At 36.9% G+C, this 7,952-nt stretch overlaps 3 pseudogenes; 1 reads left to right on the forward strand and 2 right to left on the reverse strand.

Annotated features, from left to right (window-relative positions):
- Positions 1-3,603: 3,603 nt before the first annotated feature.
- Positions 3,604-7,952, reverse strand: part of LOC101590101 — a 30,171-nt pseudogene continuing 25,822 nt past the window's right edge.
- Positions 6,106-7,375, reverse strand: LOC101573894 (annotated as a pseudogene).
- LOC101574279 overlaps positions 7,675-7,952 on the forward strand; it is an 8,809-nt pseudogene continuing 8,531 nt past the window's right edge.

The raw sequence follows: 7,952 nt of genomic DNA on the forward strand, positions 1-7,952 counted from the left end.
TTCATCCTATTTACACTTGCTATGTGGCTTGCTTTCCAATTTGATCCCTATTTAATCAATATTATCTAAGCAACTATACTTGTTGTAAACTTATTGGTTCACCACAGTCTTGTCTCATCTTATGCCCACTTTGTGATTTTTCATTGGATCAGCATTACCTAAGTGATTATACTTATAATTTTATTAGTTGACTCTGTTTGCCCAACTTGAGTTTGCCTCACCTCAGGGCTTTGATTAGTGAAACACCCATGAGAGGCGGAGTCAGCAGTCAGCCCTCTTTCTGGACTCCCTTCTGTCACTCTTTTTTTTTTTTGTGGAACCAGGGATTGAACTCAGGCCCATGTGCTTGCCAGGGAAGCACTTATTCCCCTGAGCCACCTCCCCAGCCCTTCTTCTGTCACTCTTAGAAGCTTTTCTTTCTTTTAAGAAATTATTCCTTTTCTTTAAAAATTATGAGTTTTTAAAAAAAATAATTTTATTGAGAAACAAATAGCAAGAGATAGTTTCAAAACCGATTACTAGTACAGTTTCAATAATTAATACATTGCATATTGTCTTAGTGGTTATTCATTGTATAAGATGCAGACATGATATCCTGTCTACAAACACTATTAGAACAAATCCCTCTATTTATTTAAGAGAATGCAGCTGTATATCTATCTATCCTAACTAGTTTGAATATACAGATACAAAATGGTCATTCATTTGTATCTCCCTTTTTTTTTTTTTAGTTTTGTCAGAGAAGGGTATTCCATTGTCATTTGAATATTGTAGGTGCATGAATTCAGCAAAATTCCAATATAGTCCAGTAGTCCATAATAGTAGTGGGTTTTCTGTAAGTCTGGTAATATCAGAAGTTGTTGACTTGAGCCTTTTACAGCTCAGCATATTAATGTGGCTTTACTTTTTATACTTTGTTTTTATACTTTTCTGCTGAATGAATGGTTAAGACCAAGATAAAGCAAGACCTATATAACAAGAAAGGTAACTTTTGTATCTGATAAGGTCAGTCAAATCCCCTCAGGATTTATCCTGAAACCCTGTACCGCAGTTTGTAGATCCTTTGTCAGTGTTAGCCATGTGGATGAGTCACAGCCACTGCTTGACCAATTTGCTGTCTGTGAAAGCCTGAGAGAATGTTTTCTCTCCATGTGACTCTACTTAGGCACACTCTATGTCATCAATCACATTGCTCTGTGGCCCCATAATCTCCTTGATCAGAAAATTTGGGACACAACTGGGTTACATGATATTACAATATAGGTTCTCCTATGTCCTGAATCTTCACTGACCTTGAAAGGTTAGGGCCAGGATGTTGGGTGTCCTTGTAGCCCTCCATTTTCTCTAATTTTTGGTCTGCAAACTTAGGTTGTTAACCCTCCAGAAGAGAAGCTTGTTATTATTACCCTACAACATAGACAGTTGAGCTTAATCTCACTGTCTGAATATCAATCATCTTAGACATAACATGGAACAGGTATTTTCCACCAAGTATTGTTATCTCAAACTTTAAGTCCCTACAGAATATGAAGAAAAAAATTAAAAATTAAAAAATATTTTAAAAATAGGAATAAACATTTACATATTTTTACACAGAAATTTAGAAATCTAACCATATACAGCATTGTAGCAGGACAGTCCTGTGACATTTTTTTTCTTGTCTCTTCTTTTCATTAATTACCCTTTTTTTTAAACATTTACTTGAAAGACAATATGGCAGTAATTGGTATGTCATTATAAACAGTACATATTTAGAAGACAGAATGGCAGGCATTCCAAGCATGACCATACCATTACACATTGCTATCCTCAGTGCAGCTGCTTAGTTCACAGGTATCAGCATATATAGTTAGTCACAGTGAAAAGCCTAGCAATTAACTGCTGGTCTCAAAAGCATGGTGAAGATTCTCAGGACCTTTCCCTTACCCATCTTGTGCATATCAATGTATGGCTGTGCCCCTGTCATGTTTCCTAGCCTTTCTCCTTGCCCTCTCTTCGTTGTCTAATCCTCAAGTTCTCGCTTTCCTTTTAATTGTGTTATACCTATTTTTATTTCTTCTTTTGAGTTCTTACACTAGGGAGACTATACAATATTTACACATGTGGGTCTAGTTTATTTCACTTATGAGCATATCTTCAAGTGGCATCCACTTCAATATAAATGCTTTGGGTTTATCATTCTTTATAGCTGAGTAATGTTCCATTGTATAAAAATAGCACATCTTTTTCATCCATTCTTCCAGCAACGGGCATTTTGGTTGTTTTCAAGATTTAGCTATCACAAATTGTGCTGCTATAAACATGGGCACACATATATCAGTATGATATGATGTTTTCAGTTCCTCCGGGAAAATTCCCAGTAGGGGGATAGCTGGCTTAAATGGGATTTCCGTCTTAGTTTTTTTAAGGAGTCTCCACACTGATTTCCGTAATTGTTGCACCAGTCTACAAATTATGATTTTTTTGATGGGATGTTTACTTTTGCAGGCAAAGTTTTGTAGTTCCTGTTTTGTATATGTTGCATTTGGATTTACTAATCACTGGATTTATTTATTGGTGCTCCTTGCTTGACCTGTTTGGCTGTTAGAACATTTCCTATTGGACTTTGAAATGAAATGATGTAAACTGGCTCTTTTTAGAAAACCTAGTCCTTATTTAGAAAATACACATGCTGTATGGTTTGTGTGTAGATGCTCCCTCAGAGCCTCAAGAAGTTGTGGTGGGCAGGCTCTGAGATGTGGTTGAATTTTTTCAAAATTAAGTTTTATTTCATGTTGATAGAAACTGTCCCACATTACAGCACAACATTTCAACAGACTAGTTCTTGCCCTAAATGAGATCTTACTGATTTATGTAACTGAAATAAGTCTATGAATTTTCAAGAGAAAAGCAGAATGACAGTAAATGATTCTTTAAAAATTTTAAATCCAGGGACCAGGGAGATGGCTCAGTGGAATAAATACTTCCCTGGCAAGTGCAAGGGCCTGAGTTCAATCCCTGGTTCTGCAAAAAAAATAAAATAAAATAAATAATAGTAAATAAGTAAATATAAATAAAAAATTTAAATCCAGAAATAAACATATGCTTCATTATAAACATCCTGTGTAGTCTATACTAGATTACTTGCATGATCAGTTAGCACCATAATTGACACAGTCTTAACATTGTTCAGGTAAGTTGAACTGCAGCAGAAAAATTAACATAACTCAGAAATATTAAGCATACATTTTTGTTATATTTTAAGCTGTTCTAATTAACTTTTATTACCCATAGAATTGTTTTCAATTTTTTTTTTACTATTAATCTGGAAATTTTGGCTATTTAAAATCAAATGATTACCATTTTTTAAGTTTATTTTTTATTTTATTTTAGCATTTCTCTTTTAAAGAATTTATTTTACATCTGTTATACCACACAGCATGTTTCAAATACTGGCACATAACCCCCCAATAAGATAAAGCAAAGACAAGAAAGTTTATCTTATTAGAAACAAAGATATACCATTACTTATAGTCTTCAAACATTATTGCACTTTTAATTTCCATTTGACAAAACATTCATAAATCAGTAGACTACTTAACAAATAACACCTTTAAGCAGATGAACTGTCCTAAATTGTTTATTGGGTTATCAGTTTTACAAACATCACTTATATTATTAGCGGTAACGGTGGAGCTGGAGAGTATTGCGCCTTCTCCAAGCTGCACGGCGAGAACCACCAATAGTGTGGTGGAACTTGTGGCCCTTTCCAAGGCCACGACTCCTGCGGCCTGCAGGTGTCAGCCCACGCATCTCCCTGTGCTTGTGGACTGGTTTGGTGATCCATTGGGTGTCAGGATTTCTTCTAATGGCTTTGTGGAATGGATCAATAAGGATAACCTCAAAGAATTTGTATGAGGAATCTTCACCAACCCAGTAAGAATTCAGAACTCTCAGAGCCCCACAGTGGCATCCAGCTCGCTCCTCGGCAACAGACTGAAGGCTTCGCGCGAACTTCTGCTGGTTAACGCCATGATGGACAGGCTTGCCGTAAGTCGCTCCCTTAGGAACTGGACATTTGGGGCCACCACGGCGCACACGAATCCTGTATATAACATACCCTTGCTTGGCCTTGTATCCCAGTCTGCGAGCTTTGTCCGGCCGGGTGGGGCGAGGGGCCCTGCGGAGCGCCTAGAGCTGGCGGTGCAGCCAGCAGTGGACCCGCAGCACAAAGTGTATCACGTCGGACTGCTTTTTCCTCCATAGCTCCTGGATGTACTTGTACGCACCCATCTTGGCTTACCTGATGGCTGCTGCCAGACGAAAAGGCTGATTGCCATTTTTATGTTTGCAAAAATGACTCGTTTTGGGCTGGAGAGATGGCTCAATGGAATAAGAGCTTCCCTGACAAGTGCAAGGACCTGAGTTCAATCCCTGGTTCCGTCAAAATAAATAAATAAATAAATAAATAAATAAATAAATAATAAATAAACTTAAGTTAGGAAAAATGACTAGTTTTAAAAATAATTTGAAGGGATGGGGAGATAGCTCAGCAGTCTAAGCACCTGCCTGGCAAGCACAGGGACCTGAGTTCAGTCCCTGATGCTGCATGCCATGCCGGCCCCAGAACCCCAGGCAGGCTGAGCTGGCCAACCAAAACAGGGCATGGTGGGGCACGCCTGTAATCCCAGCTCCAGGGAGGCTGAGACAGTAGGATCACTATGAGTCCAAGCTGCATAGTGAGACCTTGTAACAACCAAATATATTTAAAAAACAAAATAAAATAAAAATAAAGCAATTTTGTCCAATGGATTGTTCATTGTCTACAGTAGTTAGTTTTAAACACATACACAGAAAAAGTAAACTTAATGTGACAAATCCCAATGATTTTATTTTATTTTATTTTATTTATTTATTTTTCAAATAATTTTAGATATTAGTTTTTAAGATTAGTTTTAAATATTCTTGTACATATCAGAATATGATCTAATTATTCATTCAATTGCTTACAAAAATAATAAGCTGTTATTATTATCAGAATTGAAGATTCTAAATAAGTCTAAATTTGAACTAAATGTAATGATTTGAACTATATAATGAAAGAAGTTTAAAGGTTGTTTGGTTTCTTTTAAAGTGTATATATAGATTTTAAATATCATATGTCTATAATTCAAAGTACAGTAGCTTTTTCAGGATAGATTTCTACAGCAGGGAGGTGATATATTTGGTCTGCTATGAAGAATAATCATGAAAGAAAACATTTTTTTCTTGAGAAAATATTAAATAGAATAATATCAAGGAAAAGAAAAACCTGTTCCCTCAAATGGATGATTAAATGAAGAGAGCAATGTTTTTCTTTACTGACAAAAGCATTATCCCTATTATCAAGAACAATGTAGAAACATCTCATTCTTATGTATTACATTTGCTATGTATAATGAACACACATAAAAAATACAGATACTGCATTATGTCTAAGCAACTTTGGAATAAATCCACACACTAAGTCACTGCACACATAAGTCATTTATACCTAAACTGTTTATTTTGCCTGAACAAATTTTCATTAGTATCCTGGCAATTTTCAAATGGTGCAATAAAAAAATCTGGTTGCAGTATTTTATTATTTTGCTGAATTACATTTGAGAAAAAGAATCTAGCTGCCTTAACTATTTTTTTAATTAATTAATTAATACAGTGTCTTGTTACGCAGCTCAAACTTGCAGTGATCCTCCTGTCTCAGCCTTCCCAGTGCTGGGATTACTGGTGTGCACCACTACACCCAGTTTCAGTGGCTGGCACAGTGGCACGGCTTGTGGTACCAGGGATTAAACTCAGGTCCTTGCACTTGCCAGGCAGGCACTTAGACCACTGAGCTATCTCCCCAGCCCTGCCTCACCTATTTTAATACTACTATATTCTGGATCACATTATACAAATACATGTATAGAAAACTTAAAAGATCATAAATTTCCCACAAGGAAAAGTTATTATATATCATTGGTGTGTATTTGCAAAACATTTTAACATTGTAGACATTAGAAGTTTGAATATTGGGCTTTGGAAAAAGTGTAGGCTCTACTACAGTGCTGCTGGTGTACTTCAACTCAAGGCCTCTTAACGATATCAATCAGTTGAAGGTAGGAGTGTATCAGTGAATTGTTTGACATCCATCATTTCCTGTTGACATAAACTATGCATCATGCTTTCATTGGTTTTGAAGGTCACATTGGCTGAACTTATTAAGGATTTTAGTTTTTTAACAGTAAGAGAAAAAACCATTAGGGAAACTAAAGGGTCGCAATCCCCATGGCACCAGAGAATAAAAATATCCTTGTTAGCACCGCCAAAAGGACCCTGTGGGCATGAAGCCCGAAGTGCAAGCCAGCAGCTAAGTGCTGTGAAGCCCACCAGTTTCTGTTGTGCGGTGAGAGCAGTGGATGAAGATAAAGCTCCTCCCTGAGAAAAATCCTCCCCAAATAATTCTGTTAGCAGGAAAGTCATTCTTCACCTCTTAATCTATTAAAGCCTTTACATTTTCTGCTGCCTGTTTAATTCCTGGTTCATCCTCCCGAGAATCTGGTGAAAGCTCAAGGATATCAAACCAAGAAGGCATAGCCTGTTCATATGTGATGTTACAGGCACACCAGGAATGTGCAGGCAAATGTAAACTTCTGATACCTGCAAGGCTTCTGCCCACCAATGCCCAGTATCTCCCAATCCATTAAGGAAAGTAACTGTGGTGGGGCCTTCCCAGCAAGGGTTGCAATGGCTGGCATTGGAGAGAACTCACTATTTGTCATAATCATTAAGCTGTAATGGGTGGTTTTTCTCTTCACTTACTTCTTTTTAATTATATCTGAAAGTCCAGTTCCCTCATGGGGAAAGATATCTTATCTTGTCTGAATACTGTAATATACATGCACCTAAGTCAGGTAGCTGTCTTTCCTTATGGAGATAGAATAAAATCCTGTAGTACAGGACACTAAAGGTAGAATAGGAAGAGCAGTAAGAGCTGCCAGTGCAATATATCTCAAAGCTCCTACTATTTTTCCTCACTGGAGACTATTATGGGTCGCTCAGAATAGGAACCAGATCAGCCACACTGGAATTTGGAAAGCTATTTATTACTGAGCTCAGGGGCCCCAGTCAGCTCTCACACAGGAGAGGACCAAAAAGCAGCTAACCTAGGAAGCAGGGGAGCTTTTAAAACCTGGAACCACATTCAGTTTCGTAAACAAATTCATGTCTGACACACAATAATACTTTTAGGGTCATTGTGACCACTACTCAAACTAAATTTCCTGGGGCTTTGTTTTAGTTTCTGGTTATCTTATACCTGAGTACCTGTAGGCACTCTTGCATAGCCTAGAGGTTTCAAGAAGTTAAAGTCCATTTAGTTTTCTTTTGAAGTCATCACTGTAATCTAACTTTGTTTACAGGAATTGGTGAGGGTTACAGGAATTTTATCTTAGCAAAGAGCAAGAAACAGTCACTAGTTACTAAACAACTTAGACCAGTGGTGAGTATACATTTTTACACAAAAGAAAACACAAGATTTCCATTTATGGTCTAAAATGTGAGTTGACCCATTACAGAGACACTATCCTCTAAGGCCTTAAGTTAAAAGTTCCTATAAATGAGAACTTAAGGGCACAAGGTCTACTCAAACAGTGTAACTGCCCTTGCAATGTGATGACCTTGGGAATTCAAAAACCCAATGGGAGTAGAGGTTGGTATCAAACCTTAGGTTGATAAATAAGGTCATAGTGCTAATTCATCTAGTGGTACCTAATTGGTACACCCTCTTTCCTCAGATTCTGGAAGATAATGATTAATTTTCAGTGCTAGATTTAAAGGATGCCTTCTTTTGATCTATCTACCTTTCTTTCTTTCTTTCTTTCTTTCTTTCTTTCTTTCTTTCTTTCTTTCTTTCTTCTTTCTTTCTTCTTTCTTTCTTTCTTTCTTTTTTT

This window comes from Octodon degus, unplaced genomic scaffold (assembly GCF_000260255.1).
Source record: "Octodon degus isolate 3935 unplaced genomic scaffold, OctDeg1.0 scaffold00090, whole genome shotgun sequence".
In the NCBI taxonomy this organism is placed as follows: domain Eukaryota; kingdom Metazoa; phylum Chordata; class Mammalia; order Rodentia; family Octodontidae; genus Octodon; species Octodon degus.